Source organism: Aethalodelphis obliquidens, unplaced genomic scaffold (assembly GCF_003676395.1).
Source record: "Aethalodelphis obliquidens isolate GAN/ISIS:26980383/991018 unplaced genomic scaffold, ASM367639v1 scaffold46, whole genome shotgun sequence".
NCBI classification, from domain to species: Eukaryota; Metazoa; Chordata; class Mammalia; order Artiodactyla; family Delphinidae; genus Aethalodelphis; species Aethalodelphis obliquidens.
In genome coordinates, this window is record NW_020837990.1 from 16,251,288 (window position 1) to 16,269,793 (window position 18,506).

General features: G+C 39.5%; 1 pseudogene; it reads right to left on the minus strand.

Moving 5' to 3' along the window:
• Positions 1-12,874: 12,874 nt before the first annotated feature.
• LOC113606978 (PHD finger protein 20 pseudogene) lies at positions 12,875-14,408 on the minus strand (annotated as a pseudogene).
• Positions 14,409-18,506: the final 4,098 nt, after the last annotated feature.

Sequence of the window (18,506 nt, forward strand, 5' to 3'; positions counted from 1 at the left end):
GAAAGAAAGAAAGAAAGAAAGAAAGAAAGAAAGAAAGAAAGAAAGAACGATGTTTTATTCTTATAAGGACATCAGTGTCCAGTTTCTAGCTTTGCTGGTAGCAAGAGACAAGGCATGGAACACCTGGCAGGCATGGAGTGAGCTCAGAATCACCATTTGTGGCAGCAGTGACTTCCTGATCTGTGAATTGGAGCTTCTACATTGTGTTTTAGACACAGCCTCTGATTCTCCACCTTCCTGCCTGTTGCAGAGGCTGAAACTCCTCGGGTGGGCTAGTTTTGTGATTCTGTTCTATCTAGAAATCATCTCTGGAGAGTAGACTAGAGTCAGCTTCTCCAGGCATTCTAAAGGGTTTTTTGTAAGCACCTAATTCCCTGGTTTATATTGTTTTATGTTTAAAATAGTTCCTCGTTGCTGTTTTCTGCAACTGGACCCTGACTGAAAAAATTAGAATGAGACATATCTCTGTGCTGTGTCACCTCAGGATTTATTACCAGATGAAGCTTCTGGATCAGCAGAGCTGAGGGTCTGGACCTGAAGTACTCTTGCCCCACCACAGTGATGTCATTCTGTGGCTCCCTTTATGATTTGTGTTCTCTACTAAAACAAAAGCTCTTTTCAAGAATGTTTAGGTCTAGAGGCATATAAAAGATATCTTTCAGAAACCTCATTTTACTTTATGCATTTTTTTCTGTTAATTTCTTATTTATTTAATTTTAAATTAGGTATAAATTTAAGTGCATATAAAAGTGTAGTCCAATGGATTTTTACATATATATATATATCATAACCACTACCCAGATCAAGATACAAAACATTTTTAGTACCCCAGAAGTTTCCTTCAAGTTCTCTCCTAGTTTATATCCCCCCATAGCATATTAGTTTTCTAGAGCTGCCATAACAGATTACCACAAATTAGGTGGCTTAAAAAATAGAAATTTATTCTTTCTCTGTTCTAGAGGCTCTTAAGGAGAATCTGTTCTATGTCTCTCTCCTAGCTTCTGCTGGTTTCCAGCAATCCTTGAAGGTCTTTGTCCTACAGCTGTATCACTCCAATCTCTGCCTTCCTCATCACATGGCATTCTTTCTCTTTGTCTCTATGTCTCTGTGTCCAAATTTCCCACTTCTTATATGGACATCAGTCACTGAATTAGGGTCCACCCTAATCCAGTATGATCTCATCCTACTTGATTACATCTTTAAAGACCCCATTTCCAAATAAGGTCACATTCACAGGTGCTGGAGTTAAGACTTCAACATATCTTTTTAGGGGACACAATTCAACCCATAACACCAAAAGTAACCACTATTAAGATTCCAATCCTAAAAGGTTCGTTTCAGTTTTTTGAACTTCTTGAAATTAATATAAATGGAAGCATACAGTAATTCTGGCTTTTTTTCACTTAATATACATCTGTAAGATTCATCCCATGTTATTTCATGTATCAGTACTTTGGTTTTTTTAATTGATGCACTATAGTATTCCATTGTAGAAATTTATCTCCTCTATTATTGATGGACATTTATGTGTTTTCCAGTTTGGGGTGATGAAATAAAATTTGTATTTTATGACAAGAGAATAAAAAAGTTAAACAATATTTTTTCTCTGCCTGTTGGGGCCTTCTCCCTCCTCTTTGCTGTGTATTGTGCATTGCATTAACTAGACTTTCTTAGGAGATAACCTTCCTTCTTTTTCTTCAGTAGTTTAAAAAATCTTTTAAAATACTTTTTGGAGGTATAGTTGATGTACAATATTATATAAGTTTTGATGCACAACATAGTGATTCACATTTTTAAAATTTATACTCCATTTATAGTTATTATAAAGTATAGGTTATATTCCCTGTGCTGTACAATATATCCTTATACCTTATTTGTTTTATACATAGGAGTTTGTACCTCTTAATCCCCTACCCCTATCTTGCTCCTCCCCCACTTCCTTCTTCCTGCTGGTAACCACTGTTTTGTTCCCTATATCTGTGAGTCTTCCTCTTTGTTTTTTAAAGTCTTTATTGAATTTGTTACAATATTGCTTCTGTTTTATGTTTTGTTTTTTTGACCACGAGGCATGTGGGATCTTAGCTCTCTGACCAGAGATCGAACACTCACCCCTTGCATTGGAAGGGGAAGTCTTAATCACTGGACCACCAGGGAAGTCCCTTTTTAAAAACTATTCACTAGTTTATTGTATTCTTTAGATTCCACATATAAGTGGTATCATGCAGTGATATTTGTGGTATAAGTCTTTCTCTATCTGACTTATTTCACTTAGTATAATACCCTTCAAGTCCATCCATGTTGTTACAAATGGCAAAATTTTGTTCTTTTTAATGGCTGAGTAGTATTCCATTGTATATATATACCACATCTTTTTTATCCATTCATCTGTTGATGGACACTTAGGTTGCTTCCATACCTTGGCAATTGTAAATAATGCTGCAATGAACATTGGGATGCATATATCTTTTTGATTTGTTTTTATTTTTTGGATAGATACCCTGTAGTGGAATTGGTGGGTCATATGATAGTTTGATTTTAAGTTTTTTGAGAAACCTCCATATTGTTTTCCCTAGTGGCTGCACCAATTTACTTTCCCACCAACACTGTACTAGGGTTCCATTTTCTTGCCAGCATTTCTTATTTGTGTTCTTTTCAATGATAGCCATTCTAACAGATGTGAGGTGATATCTGAGGTGGTTTTAATTTGCATTTCTCAGTTAATGAGGTTGAACATATTTTCATGTGCCTGCTGGCCATCTGTACATCTTCTTTGGAAAAAAGTCTATCAGGTCTTCTGCTCATTTTTAAATTGGGCTGTTTGGGTTTTTTTTTGATGTTGAGTTGTATGAGCTGTTTATATATTTTGGATATTAACTCCTTATTGGTCACATCATTTGCAAATGTTTTCTCCCATTCAGTATGTTGTCCTTTTGTTTTGTCAGCGGTTTCCTTTGCTGTGCAAAAAGCTTTTAATTAGGTCCCTTTTGTTTATTTTTGCTTTTATTTCCTTTGTTTTAGGGAACAGATCCAAAAAAAATATTGCTACGATTTATGTCAAAGAGTGTCCTGCCTATGTTTTCCTCTAGTAGTTTTATAGTATCAGGTCTTACATTTAGGTCTTTAATCCATTTTGAGTTTATTTTTGTATATAGTGTTAGAGAATGTTCTAATTTCATTCTTTTACATGTAGCTGTCCAATTTTCCCAGCACCATTTATTGAAGAGACAGTCTTTTTTCCATTGTATATTCTTACTTCCTTTGTCATAGATTAATTGACTATAAGTATTTGTGTTTATTTCTGGTTTTCTGTTCTGTTTGATTGATCTATGTGTCTGCTTTTGTGCCAATACCATACTGTTTTGATTACTGAATCTTTGTAGTCTGTATAGTCTAAAGTCAGGGAGTGTGATTCCTCCAGCTCTGTTCTTTCTCAAGATTGATACCCTTCCTTCTTACTCTTGTAAGGGGTCATGATGACCCAATACTTGAGATCTGGATCATGTAAACTGTCAATACATCATTTGTTGTATAACCTTTTTTCTCAAAAACTTATATAACTGTGCTTTGACCTCTGAGGACAGACAGTCCTCAGAGCTTTCTGAAAGTCTGTCTCTGGGGTTATAATTGTCAGGTTGGCTTGAATAAAATTTTCCATTTGTTTCTTAGTTTGGCTGTTGATTAATTTTTGCCACCATTAGCATTGTGTAGCTGGCAGAATATCAGAGATACCCACCAGAGGATATCTGGAGTCTTCCCCAAACTAGCACTCAGTACCAGCACAGGCCAATTGAAACCCAATGGTTTCTTGGTACACATCAGGTGTTCTGATGAATTCTCCTGATATCTGGATCTCATTACTTTTAAGTGATGATCCAAAAAATTTTTATTAGAGCTGTTTTCACTTAAGACTTGGAGTCTTAAGGGGCACAGGTGCATTTCCTAAGCAGGGACTTAGGGGGATCTGGGCAGGAGGCCCAGGGAAATATAGGTGGCATATTTTTTGTGAAATTTGGTTTAAATTGAAAAAAATAACTAAGTTGACATGTGGTTTGAATAGAACTTTTGCTAGTGAAGTGAGAGACTGAATATTCAGCTCTGATGAACAAGGGACATTTGCTCCTTCTAGCTACAGGATGCCCTTAGGCAACTAAGGACCTAGTGGATTTTCTGATGATTATTCCTTGTGATGTGTAGCTGTCCTACAGAAGAACCCCACTACAACCATTAAGTAAGTACTGATTTTCTTTTTCTTCTTCTTCTTTTTTCTTTTTTTCATATTTTTTGGCCGTGCTGTGTGGCAAGTGGGATCTTAGTTCCCTGACCAGGGATCAAACCTGTGCCACCTGCAGTGGAAGTGTGGTGTCTTAACCACTGGACCGCCAGGGAAGTCCCAAATACTGCTTTTCTGAGGATGCCTGAGATAAGGACTGATCATCCAGTCCTCTGGGCACCCACAGCGGTTTCAGACTATGAGAGAGAGAAACTGAGACACATAAAAGAATCAAACTGACTTAAGGCTAACTCCTTGGGGAGCTAGAATCAGAAGCAGCACACTACCCTGATCTCAGAAAGTTGTTCAGATCATATTTCATATCTGAATTAGACTACAAATAATGGGAAATTGTGCCTCAAAGCCAAACAGTCTGGGCTTCCCTGGTGGCGCAGTGGTTGAGAATGTGCCTGATAGTGCAGGGGACACAGGTTCGAGCCCTGGTCTGGGAAGATCCCACATGCCGCGGAGCAACTAGGCCCGTGAGCCACAACTACTGAGCCTGCGCGTCTGGAGCCTGTGCTCTGCAACAAGAGAGGCCGAGATAGTGAAGAGGCCCGCTCACTGCGATGAAGAGTGGCCCCTTCTTGCCGCAACTAGAGAAAGCCCTCGCACAGAAACGAAGACCCAACACAGCCAAAAAAAAAAAAAAAAGAAAAGAAAAATAAAAATAAATTAAAAAAAAAAAAAAAGCCAAACAGTCCACTGATGGACAGACACCTATGGGGATACCAGCTGTTTATGTATGCTTGCAAGTGCCTACTTAATTGGGAATTAAAGGTAATCCTGCCTTGAAATAGTCAAGGTGGGGCTTTTTTTGGCATTCCCAAACTGATTTTTGTGTGCACAATTAAAGCAGAAGGTTAAGTTCTTACCATGTCAGTCAATCTCCTGGATCTCTGCCTGCATTGTCTACTGGAAACAAGAGTGGTAAGAGTTCTTTTTCTCTTTTCTAAAATTAGATTAACAGGAAAAAATATTTGTAAGGCTAGCTTCTTGAACTCTTTGACTTGGAAAGACATCTAAATTGTTAAAATTTAGAGAGCTCTCAAGTTAAACTATTGTACCTATTTTAATTTGTATGCAGAAGCCCCCAAAGGCTTCAAAATTCCAAAATAGCTTCATTGAAGGATTTATTGTAGCAGGCTAATGAAGGATTAATAATATAAAAGATACCTAAAACAAACAAAAAGCTTTAAAACTGACATAACTCCTGCTCCACTCTATCCTCCTTTACTTGAGTACTCATTCTAGTGATCCTCTCTGAGTTGCCCTTCCACTCTGAAGAGACTTTCAAACAGTTACCTTTAGAAGTGAGACCACCTGAAGCTGTAAGCTAGCTTCTTCAGATCAAAGGCCATAGGTAAAGAAAGTTAAAGTATTTCTTAAACCCAGGGAGGATCCTCAAAAATTTTTGTAATTGGATTACCAAGATAGGAAGATACTGGTCTGACTTAACTCCTAACCACACCTGAAATTCAGAGCCTGATAGGATTTTTTTTTTTTTTGGCCTCCCCTAGGCTAAATGAGTGGGGAAAAAAAATTTCAGTGTAGGTGGATGGGTATGTTGGTCCTTTGATGTCACTGAGGTGGCCACCTGATTCTTTGAGGAATTAAAAACAGTTGCCTTGGTTCTACAAATCTAGTCTTTACAGGACAAGAGGGGTGGCTCCAGAAACAATCCAAAGCCCAACAATCCTTTTACCACTCCCCAAACCTCCCCTATTTATCTTAAGAGGCTTATAAGTATTGAAAAATAAATCTGGCCTTAAGAGAACAAAAGTTCTTCCTAGGAAGAACTTGCATTTCTCTCCCTATGCCTTTGAAATGCAAATGTTCTACCTGGTCTTCTCCAGGAACTCTCATCTAGGTCATCTTTTTAAAATGCAAATTTCAGGAAAGTAACTCTTATCAAAAGAAAAAATAAAAGGGAGAAAATGTGGGACTTCCTGGCATGTGCAGTTGTTAAGAATCCACCTGCCAATGCAGGGGACACAGGTTTGATCCCTGGTCTGGGAAGATCCCACCTTCTGCGGAGCAACTAAGCCCGTGCACCACAACTACTGAGCCTATGCTCTAGAGCCTGCGGGCCACAACTACTGAGCCTGTGTGCTGCAACTACTGAAGCCTGCACCCCTAGAGCCTGTGCTCTGCAACAAGAGAAGCCACCGTAATGAGAAGCCCGAGCACTGCAACGAAGAGTGGCCCCCGCTTGCCACAACTAGAGAAAAGCCTGAGCGCAGAAACAAAGACCCAACCCAAAAAAAAAAAAAAAAAGGTGGGGGGAAGGTAATTTGGACTAGGACAAATCTTAAGTGTCTTCTCCATAAATATTAGTAAAAAATGGTTTAGCCATCTAAACAGGTGACTTTGATTTGTTCCATCTGCCAGAAACCCAATTTGAACTCAACCTACTTGTAACTAATGGATTTTGTATTATTGTACCTGATTCATGGCTGAAGTTTTGCAATGGGAACTATGGTGTCAGTGTGTGTGTGTGTGTGTGTGTGTGTGTGTGTGTGTGTGTAGTATTGTCAAAATTAATTTGTAAAAGAACTCTATTTAATTGATCTTAAAGGAAATTAAGCATTTATATAAATACTCAGAAATACAAAAGAAATTAACCCAAATGAATTTCAGGATCATATGATCTAGGATTAAGTTTTATTGAATGAAAACAACTTTAAGTTTGTTGGTTTAATTAATACAGACATGTCTTTAGAGTCATCAAAAGTATAATATTTGTATAATATTATACAGTATAATATATAATAATATAATAAATTATAATATTTTATTGTACCTAGTTTTACTAGAAGTGAAATAAGATCTTATTATTCCTGGCACAAAATTTGTCATTAAGAAAAATAACTTGATATGATGAAACTTTTAAGTAAATTAAATGTAAATGAGATAAGACATTTTAGGTGAACACTTTGGGAATAATTATGTTTTAGGACTGTCTACTTAAAATAGTTTCTCCAGATTTTTGGTAAGTTGAAACTGCTAAATTAAGTTAAATGATGAGAATTCATTGGATATCCAGATCATTTCCAAATAGGATACTGGAACATTAATTGCTAAGCAAGACTAAGTTTACCTGCTTTTGCTTACTAGAGAAAAACTAAAGATGTTTGTGTTCATTGGACATGTCTTGTACCCCACTGAAGAAAGAAATTATGTTACAGAATATGTTCATAGGTTTGCCAGTCAAGAAATGCTGGTATGACAGTTTATAATTATTTGCTTCTCAGTTTTCACTAGAAAATTAAACTTAAAACCTCAGTTGTTTTTTTTTGTTGTTGTTTTTTGTTTTTTGCTGTATGTGGGCCTCTCACTGTTGTGGCCTCTCCCGTTGCGGAGCACTGGCTCTGGACGTGCAGGCTCAGCCATGGCTCACGGGCCTAGCCACTCTGTGGCATGTGGGATCTTCCCGGACCGGGGCACGAACCCGTGTCCCCTGCATCGGCAGGCGGACTCTCAACCACTGCGCCACCAGGGAAGCCCAAAACCTCAGTTTTAAGGTTAAGAATTCTAATTAAAATATGTAATTAAAACTATTAAAATTAATAAGTAAAACATCTTTGTATGCAAGGAAAAAGAATTTATAAGGAACAGAAATGCATTTTTTCAAGGGAAAATAAAGTAGTTTTGTCCTAAATCTGGTTATTTCTAAATGGGAAAGAAAATAAGGGCCAAATTTATATGGATATACAAAGTTGTTCTACAAAGTTCTAGGTTTATGAGAAAAAAAAAAGAAACTTTAAAAAGGAATCCTATGTGTGGTCAGGACTAAGATTAGAATAAATTTAATTGAGTAAATAAAATTTAATATTAAAGGTAAAGTGGTATAAAGCCTGAATTTGGTTTTCTCTCTGTTAAGAGGACAAAGTTTTCTTAGAGTATTAATCTGCTTTTGATAACAGATTGTAAAATTTCTTTAGCTTCTAAGTAATCTGTTTTAACTTTCTGTATTTGTTTTGAAACCTTTTATTGTCACTTTGGTTAAGTGAATATTGTTCCACAGTTATCTATCATCTTATTCAACCAAGTGTTCTGAAACTTTTTTGATATTTTTGACAAACTTCCCCCAAATCAAATTCTAACTGAAGTTCATTTGACCTCTAGCTAACTTCGAGGTTTTTCCAAAGACTCCTGGAACACCTCAAGAGAATTGGGTTTTTTCTTCTTATCAAAGAAAGATAAACCTTATTTGGTACATTAAATTACATGGTAAGCATTGTCAAGTGTGTGGTGATAAAACTTCTTAAGATATGGGTAAATGTCATTAATATAGATGTTCTAGAAATTATATAAAATTTCTAAAAGTTGAATAAGTCCTGGTAAAATGCTACTGATTCTAGTTATTATCTTAAAATATTGTATGCCACAGCAATTACCAAGTTTCTTTGTCAACTGCATTGTAATCAGAAAGTCTTTTGTCATTCACAGACAGTTACTGCTTTACTTTGATGCTTTTGCAAAAAATGTTTCATCTTTAAGAAGATTCATAGAAAGGACTTTTTGACAAGTACAGGTTTCTGATAACTTTCAGATCATACCACTGAACTGGGTAAGAAATTAAAGAATTCTAGTAGAAAATCTGATGGATTCATGAAGCTGTTAACAAAGGATAAAAATCAAGGACTAGTCACATAAAACTGAGTGAACTGATAAATATGGTTATAATTTTTTCATTTTGTCTGAAATATGACATTTTAATATGTGTTTTCCAGATATAAGGAAACCATTCCCCTCAAGCTATTATGACTTACAGCAATTTGGTAAATTATATCTTTGTAAGTAGAACTGAAACATTTATCTTTTCTTTCTACCTGATTCCTTCAGAAATTGGAAACTCTTAGGTTTCTGGGAACAGCAGCCTTATCAGATGAATAAAAAATGCTACCTCCTAGCAGCTGCAGGAATCTTAAGATATTTTGGGGACCTCAAGCAGAGGAATCCACCAAAATCTATAGATTTCACAGGTGGAATCTGATGGCAAGCCCTTGGTGTGGCTTTCCTGGTCTTGAGAGACTTTTTTTTTTTAACACCTTTATTGGAGTATAATTGCTTTACAATGGTGTGTTAGTTTCTGCTTTACAACAAAATGAATCAGTTATATATATACATATGTTCCCATATGTCTTCCCTCTTGCGTCTCTCTCCCTCCCACCCTCCCTATCCCACCCCTCCAGGCAGTCACAAAGCACCGAGCTGATCTCCCGTGCTATGCGGCTGCTTCCCACTAGCTATCTACCTTACGTTTGGTAGTGTATATATGTCCATGCCTCTCTCTCGCTTTGTCACAGCTTACCCTTCCCCCTCCCCATATCTTCAAGTCCATTCTCTAGTAGGTCTGTGTCTTTATTCCTGTTTTACCCCTAGGTTCTTCATGACATTTTTAAAAATTAAATTCCATATATGTGTTAGCATACAGTATTTGTCTCTCTCTTTCTTTAAAACTGCAATTTGAGATTCCTTATAAAAAGGTCCAGCACAGCCAATTTTTTTTTTATTATATTGAAGTATAGTTGATTTACAGTGTCATGTTTAATTTCTGCCATATAGCAAAGTGACTCAGTTATACACACACACACACACACACACACACACACACACGCACACACATATATTTATTTTCATATTCTTTTCCTTTTTGGTTTATCACAGGATATTGAATATAGTTCCCTGTGCTATACAGCAGGACCTTGTTGTTTATCCATCCTATATATAATAGTTTACAGCTGCTAATCCCAAACTCCCAATCCTTTCTCTCCTCTTCCCCTTGGCAACCACAGGTCTGTTCTCTATATCTGTGAATCTTCTTTTTGTTTGTTTTGTTTTGTACATATGTTCATTTGTGTCATATTTTAGATTCCACATATAAATGATATCATGCGTTATTTGTCTTTCTCTTTCTGACTTACTTCGCTTAGTATGATAATCTCTAGGTCCATCTATGTTGCTGCAAATGGCATTATTTCATTCTTTTTTATGGCTGAGTAATATTCCATTGTATGTATATGTGTGTATATATATATATATATATATATATATATATATATATATATATATATACCACATTTTCTTTATCCATTAATCTGTCGATGGACATTTAGGTTGTTTCCATGTCTTGGCTATTGTGAATAGTGCTGCTATGAACATAGGGGTGCATGTATCTTTTTTTTTCTTTCTTTTGTCAAAGTAATTTTTTTTTTTTTGCGGTACGCGGGCCTCTCACTGTTGTGGCCTCTCCCGTTGCAGAGCACAGGCTCCGGATGCGCAGGCTCAGCGGCCATGGCTCACGGGCCCAGCCGCTCTGCGGCATGTGGGATCTTCCTGGACCGGGGCACGAACCTGTGTCCCCTGCATCGGCAGGCGAACTCTCAACCACTGCGCCACCAGGGAAGCCCAAGGCAATTTTTTTAATAGGTGGATAGTTTTTCTCAAAAGAAAACTTAGGTAGTGTACATATTTCTAAATGGTAACATTAATTAACAGTAATATTTGCAAATAACAGTTTCCAGTGCTCCAGCCTGGGGTTAATTCAACTTGACCCAGGAATTGGGGATGGAGCCCCTCAACATAGCTTTAAATTAGGGAAGCACACGGGGGTTATCAGAACTTGGAGTCGCCCCCTGCTTCCCTAAGGACAAAGGTCACAATGAGTGAAATGGGATTATTTCCTTTACAAAAAGCATACAGTAAACTCAATAATGGCCACTTGGCAAAATTAGGGTAACTCAGTTTCTTCTTTCATCTTGAAAAAGACATGAGATTGACTCCCTTAAAGTTACAGCTTCCCCAGAAGTTATGCTCAAATGTGTTTTCAGGAAAGAAAAATCAGTAATCTAATAAGTCACCGTACCTCACAGTTGTGGCTACAGAAAATCATCCTGTTTCTTCCCCTTTCAGACAAGCTTCACACAGTTCTTATAATGTGGCCGTCTGATAAATTATGCTAAACATAGATGCCATGCATACTCCTTGAGCGTTTCTTCCCACACCAGAAACACCAATATCAGCAATGGGAAACAACCTCTTACAGAGGAATTGTGTCAGCTTTATTACAGATGTCATAGCCACATGTATTCCCTCTGATGGATGAGCTACAGCAGGTTAACTTGTCCTAAATTCATTTTATATCAAATGGTGAGTTAAATTACTAGACAAAGCATACCCTGAAACAGATCTTGGTACAGAGGGCTTTGTGACCGCAATGACCTGTACCTTAAAGCCTAACCATCCCAAAGGTCACCGGAGATACTCTCATTGCTTATTGAGATATTGGCTACTTCACGTTTACATAGTAAATATTTGCAGCATATAACATTACAGATTCATAAACCCATAATTAACTTGTGAGTGTTAATGGATAGATGTGCTTTGATTTTTGCCTTTAGTGATAGGAAAACTAAATGGTAAAACGGGTCACTCCTCAAAGCATGGAACATTTTCTTTAACTTTGCCTAGTAAGGAAAAACAAAACAATTACATGTGGAACCGTAATCTGGAAGAGTAACAAATATTGTCTCAAAAGGTACAAACTGTACCTGGACCTTAAGCAGCATAATCACCTTGATCTCACAAAATAATACGAACAGGAAATTTAAAGTGTTAAAGTATATTAAAACAATTCTGAAAATGCCAACTACTGAACATATACCCTTCGGGGAAGGAGAAAAGCGGCAGCAGATGTAGAATCTGGTTTGTTTACAACAGTACAAAGTAAGGTAATTCCCCAAACCACATTCTTTGTAACAAATATTTACAGTGAGAGTTCAAATTTGGGGGAACCATTTGTTGGACATTAAATAGAACTGGTAAGCTGTCAAGAAGTGGGTAGAAAGTGCTGTCCTTTGGGTTCCAGACCCTGCCTGCTTCAGTTTGGAATTCCTCCTAGATTCTTATTACAGTGAGATTCTATTTCTTCCACGGGCTGTATGGGTTCTGCTACAAAAGACACAACCCAGCCAATTCTGGGGTGAAAGCATACAAAACTTGTCCCCGGTACCATGAAGTCATGCAACAGAGGTGGTGAGAAAGTGAAGAGTTCTAAGAAGGCAGGGTGGCCAAGGCCTCTGCTCCTTCCCAACCTCCACAGAATGGTGAAGTCACGACTTTCCCACGAAGCTGGAAAAATGAAAATGATGCCTGCTGCCTAAATCCATGCCAGGCAGAAAACCAGAAGGCTTGGCATGTGCCCCAACCTGACAGAAAAGTCAATTAAATAAGCTGCAAGTTGAATTTATAACTGTTTCCGACTAAACATTTTTGGCTCTCATTCCATTTATCATCAGTGGCACGATTTCAAGTGAAGTTTGTGCAAAAAGACTCACTCTCCATTCAACAATGTGCACAGAAGAAGGGAATTCCAAGAGTCTATTTGCTACCTTCTTGGTAGGCTTCAAGATCAGAGTGCCCTCCCTTCCAGCAGCCAAAACGGCCTCTTTGTCCAAGTCCATCACACCCCTGCCCAGATCCCTGAAGTCAGTCAGTGTCACGTGCATTTGGCATGCTAGGTTTATTTATTTAAATACGTGAAGCTCCTCCTGCAGGTGCCCCAGGATTGTTCCCCCATTAGTGTGGGGGTGCCCAGTTTCATGTTGAGCAACAGAGTGCGATCTGTTGCACCTTGCCCAGGTCCATCAGCAGCTGCTTGATGCAATGCTTGAGCTGCGGAAGGCTGGCCAGAGGCTCCGGGGGCTCCAGCTCCCCAGTGTAGTCCAGCCAGCTCTCCAACACGTCCAGCTCCTTCTCAATGGAGTCCATCCTATGCGTAACTTCGTCCTGAAGAGACTCCACATGCGTCAGCAGGTTAAACTGCCACTGGTGCTGGGAGCTCAGCAACCCCTCTCCGCCTCTGTCCAGCAGCTTCCGAGCGGGGTCTTCCTCAGGTAGGACCTTTCTGGAGACATATTCCCTCACCTTTGGGGAGCTGGGTTTGGGGTCACTGTCACCTCTGTTCCTGTCTTGTTCTAGAGGCCAGCGCAGGCGCGGAGAGTGGGAATCGTCACCATTCTCGTGGAGGGGGTTGACTGCATCGTCAAGGGCAGAGCACCGGGTCTCCACCACCAGCTTCTGTTCCACAGCAAGGTAGTAGGTGCGGGGCTTCTGCAAGGGCAGGGGCAGAGGCTTCTCCACCGCCTCGTTCAAAGTTCTATAGCTTGGGGCTTCCTCCCTGCTCTTGGCTTCAGTGACATGGATGTGTTTGGAATGAGATCTCCCCTCCGCCAGATGCTGTTTCCAAGGCTGACACCACAGCTGCAGATCAGGATGTTCCCGGCTTCTTCTTCTTCAGACTCCTTGGTACCGGATGATGTGTTTTGCAAAGGATCAGTAGTAACCGTATTAACCAAATCTGATACAACCAAGTCAGGATCTAGGATCTCGTGGGTCTCATTAGTGGACAGCCTGGAGGACCGTCTCCTTGATAGGTCTTTGTCAGTGTTTTCCAAGTAGTTTTTTTACTTTTCCTGGGATGAATTTTTGTCAAGCCGAGGACGTTTTAATGGGACTTCACTTCTTTTTGATATCTTCCGTCTTCTCAATTCCAATGTTATTGGTTGCAAAGTTTGAGAGTTTGAATCCACAGCAGTAGGAGCTATGGAAGGGAGTCTGCCTCGCTTTCTTTTTGGCTCTCTCAAGTTTTCTTGTGGACTCTTCACAATGTCATTTTCAGGTTTCTTATCCACTTGAGCATCTCCAGAATACTCTCTGTCATTTTCTGAAATGTTCTCCTTATCTTCCTTCTTGTTCTTGAGAAGACTCCTCTGACACCTTCCCCTTTTCAGAACAGATTAACTTTCCTTCTTTATCAGGTTGTTTGGGTCTCTTTTCTGTCTTTAAGGCTTTGTCCTCTTTGTCTTTCTTCACATTGGCTGTGGCTTTTCTCTGCTCTTTAAACTTCTGTCTTTTATCAGGAGATGATGAAAGACTTTTTATGTTCTGTTTCTTTAGGCCTAGCATTACCCACAATATTCTGATCTTTCGAAAAAGCTTTGACATGAATATGTTTGACAGTCTGAACTACTCCATCATAAAATTTCACAGTGTAGGTACCTGTGCTGTACAGTATATCCTTGTAGCTTTTTCTTCTATGAGTTTGACTTGATTTTCCCCATATTAAGTGAGATCAGTCACCATTTTAATAAAAATTGTCCATCCTTGTTAACAGCAGTGATTTTGGCTGGGTAAAAACGACAATCAGACCAGCAAGCAAGGACCTGCTCATTTATTTGAAATTCAGATGATCTTTCCTCTTCATGTAAGCCTGCTTTCCTCAGCTGTATTTTCTCTAAAGGGCGTAAATAAGGACTTTCCCAGCAGAACCATTCATCAGAATGATGGTTCCAACGCTTGAAATGGATGAGTACTTTTCCTTCTTCATAATCAATATCTTCTATGTGAGCTGGATACCAGTTTTTTAATTGGTCCCAGGCTTCCAACTGGCCTCCCACTTCAAAGCTGATTCCTCGTCTGTTAGGTGGATGCTTTGTCATTTTCAGTCATCAGTGGAGGCTGCCTTTATTCTACTCACAGCCCCGCTCCGGCTCCTCCGCTCCGGGTCCAACCGACTGAAGGACTCTGCGTGCTGCACACCACGTGACCCTGGGGACGCGGCCAGGCAATCCCCCGCCCCACCCCCCACATGCACCATCGACTGCACCGAGTGACGCAGCGCCTCAGTTGCCCCGCCCTCGGCCCCGCCCCACCCGCGCATGTATCTTTTTGAATTATAGTTTTGTCTGGGTATATGCCCAGGAGTGGAATTGCTGGATCGTATGGCAACTTTATTTTTAGCTTCTTGAGGAACCTCTATACTAATTTCCATAGTGGCTGCACCAATTTACATTGCCACCAACAGTGTAAGAAGGTTCCCTTTTCTCCACACTCTCTCCTGCATTTCTTATTTGTAGACTTTTTAATGATGGCCATTCTGACTGGTGTGAAGTGGTACCTCATTGTTGCTTTGATTTACATTTCTCTAATGATTAGTGATGGTGAGTGTCTTTTCATGCAGTGCAGCCAATATAAAAGAGCCTGTAGGATCAACTTATGTAAATAATCAGACCAAGTTTATTGAAGTCAGGAATATTTTTCAAACAAAATAATTTTGTTTTTTTTTTTTTTTTTTTTTTTTTTTTTTTTTGCGATATGCGGGCCTCCCACCGCCGCGGCCTCTCCCATTGCAGAGCACAGGCTCCGGACGCACAGGCCCAGAGGCCATAGCCCACGGGCCCAGCCGCTCCACGGCATGGGGGATCTTCCCGACCGGGGCACGAACCCGCGTCCCCCACATCCCAACCACTGCGCCACCAGGGAAACCCCTAAAGATTTTAACAAATGTACTTTCATTTACTTATTTATTTATTTATGGCTGTGTTGGGTCTTCGTTGCTGCACGCGTGTTTTCCCTAGTTGCGGCGAGCGAGGGCTACTATTTGTAGTGCACGGGCTTCTCATAGTGGTGGCTTCTGTTGTTGCAGAGCATGGGCTCTAGGCATGGGGGCTTCAGTAGTTGTGGCGCATGGGCTCAGTAGTTGTGGCTCGTGGGCTCTAGAGATCATAGGCTCAGTAGTTGTGGTGCACGGGCTTAGTTGCTCTGCGGTACATGGGATCTTCCCAGACCAGGGCTTGAACCTACGTCCTCTGCATTGGCAGGTGGATTCTTAACCACTGTGTCATCAGGGAAGTCCACAAATTAGTCTTAATTTGGCCATATTTGGTAGAAATTAGGGTATTTTAGAGATAAAAAAGTGAACGTTTCAGTGGACATTAAGTTCTACTGTTGCTGTCTTTGAGGTTTCTTGTATTTACTGCCTAAGACTCACTTCCCAGTTGGCTCCTTGTTACTACCTTACATTGTTGTAAAGTTTAATTGAATTATTAAAAGGATAGTCTAAGTTTGTTTCTAAAGCTTATCACAGCAATCTATCTTTGGATGAATATCAGATGCCTCATGACCTGCAGATAGGAGATTATGCAAACTGGAAAACATATCAGATAAAGAACTCTGTACAGACATTGGAAGGAGCCATATCAGGTCTCCTTTCCTGAACTGCAGCTCCTTTTTCTGACACCCAACTTCCACTAACTAAGACCAACACTACCAGACCAGGACGTCTGAAATAAACAGCTGACACAAGATCCCAGATCAGGCCTGTACACTAATTACTTTGATAATTGCTCACACTTTTGCTTATGAACCAAATGTATTTCTTCCTTGGAAGAAATCATAGGTGAGTTTCAAAAATCAATCCAGTTGCTGGGTTTGTGGCCAATTGCCCACATCCAGCACCCTGTGTTCCCAGGTAGTCTCCCATACAGGTACTAATCAGGCACGATTCTGTTTGGCCTCCAAGATCAGATGAGATGGGCCACATACAGTACTCCTGGGTTACTGGTTACTTGTGGATTTCTCTTCTTCAAGGCTCTAATTGGATTGCCCTTACAGATTTTATTTTAGAAGAAAGAAACTCTAGTACTCTGTAAGATACTGCTGCCACCAGTATCACTAAGTGAGACCCTCTTACCTGGCCAGTTAATGGCACATGTTCTGAACCTGGCCATAAATACTCCTTTTCACTAGATGTTAAATATTGGATGGCTCTTAACAGGACCCAGGACTTATGGAACAAATTTTGGCCTTGGCTCTCCCCAGGTTGGTTAGGAAGATGAACAATTGGTTCCCCTTGGTCTCAAGGTCACCTAGGGGTAGGCCTCCAATCTGACTTTAATGCAAGTGCACTGGGTTTGATCAGTTTTCCAATGCTATGATCATTTGGCCATGATATATTTTTCCTTCACTTGGAAGAGAAGATATTATTACTCACATAGAAGCTTTAACAAAATGTACTCAGCCAGCTTTGAATGATAGTAATCAAGTTACCAGCTTGCTCAGTTTGGAAGTTTCCATGATGAAAAAGTGATCCTACAGAATCACATGGCCCTTGATATTCTATTTCCCAAGGGGAAACTTGTGCTATAATCCATGCTGAATGTTGGGTTTTATACCTGATATATCTTCTGATGTAACTCATCTTATGCCACATATGAAGAATCAATTTACACTCTAAATGATCCTCTTCCCAGTTTAGGTGAAATACTAGAAAATTGGTTTGGTTTAGGAGGATCTTGGCTTAAACCTTTATTAGTGACATTGTTACTCTTATTGGCAATTTTGATGATTGTTTGTGTAACTTATAAAGTTATAGATTCTTGCCTTACACACTGTATATCACCTACTCCTACCAAGACAATATCTAAACAACTTGAAACTATTGATCACATCTGTAGTACTCTATACATCAGTGAACATGCACAATGCACATGCAAGGTAAAATTAGCATAAGTCCTATTGGACAACTTGGAATCGACTGCTAGTCCTTGCCAAACATCTTATTGGTACAATCCCCTGAAAGAAAAGAAAGCACTGGGCTATTAAGACCTGACAGTGAGGAACATGATGGACGCAGGGCAGGTAATCAACCATCGTGGCATCAAGGGACCAAATATTTGGTCTCTTACTGCTTTCTTTCAAAAGATTAATGATCAAAAGGGGGAAATTGATGAAATAAAATCCATATTTTATGGCAAGACAAGAAAATTTAAACATATTTTCTCTGGCCATTTGGGCCTCTGCCCTCCCCTTTAGTGTGTATTGTGCATCTGCATTGACTAGACCTCCTTAGGAGATAATATGCCTTCTTAATCTTGTAAAAGGTCATGATGATCCACTATTTGATAACTCCTTAGGATATAACCTTCATTTTCAATCTTGTAAGAGGGTCATGATGACCCACTATTCACCTTGTATGTGCTGATCTGGATTGTGTAAACTGTCAGTATGTCATTTGACATATAACTGTTTGTCTCAAAAACATATGTAACTGTGCTTTGACCTCTAAGGGTAGAACAGTCCTCAGAGCTTTCTGAAAGACTGTCTCCTGGATTATAATCCTCTAGTTGGCTTGAATAAAATTTCCCATTTCTTTCTTAGAGTGACTATTGATTAATTTTTGTCAACACGGATTACTAGAATCTGTTTTTACCCACAGAACATTTTTGACTCCAAATATGTGGATTTTCCACATTAACAATCAATTCTCCCACTCTCCAGACACCATCTGGGTGTTCTGTAGCTCAATTCAACACTGACACTAACTATATGGAGTGAGCACAGACTTCACAGGTTAAGGGATCAGTCCCACAAGAAACTTTCCACTTCAGAG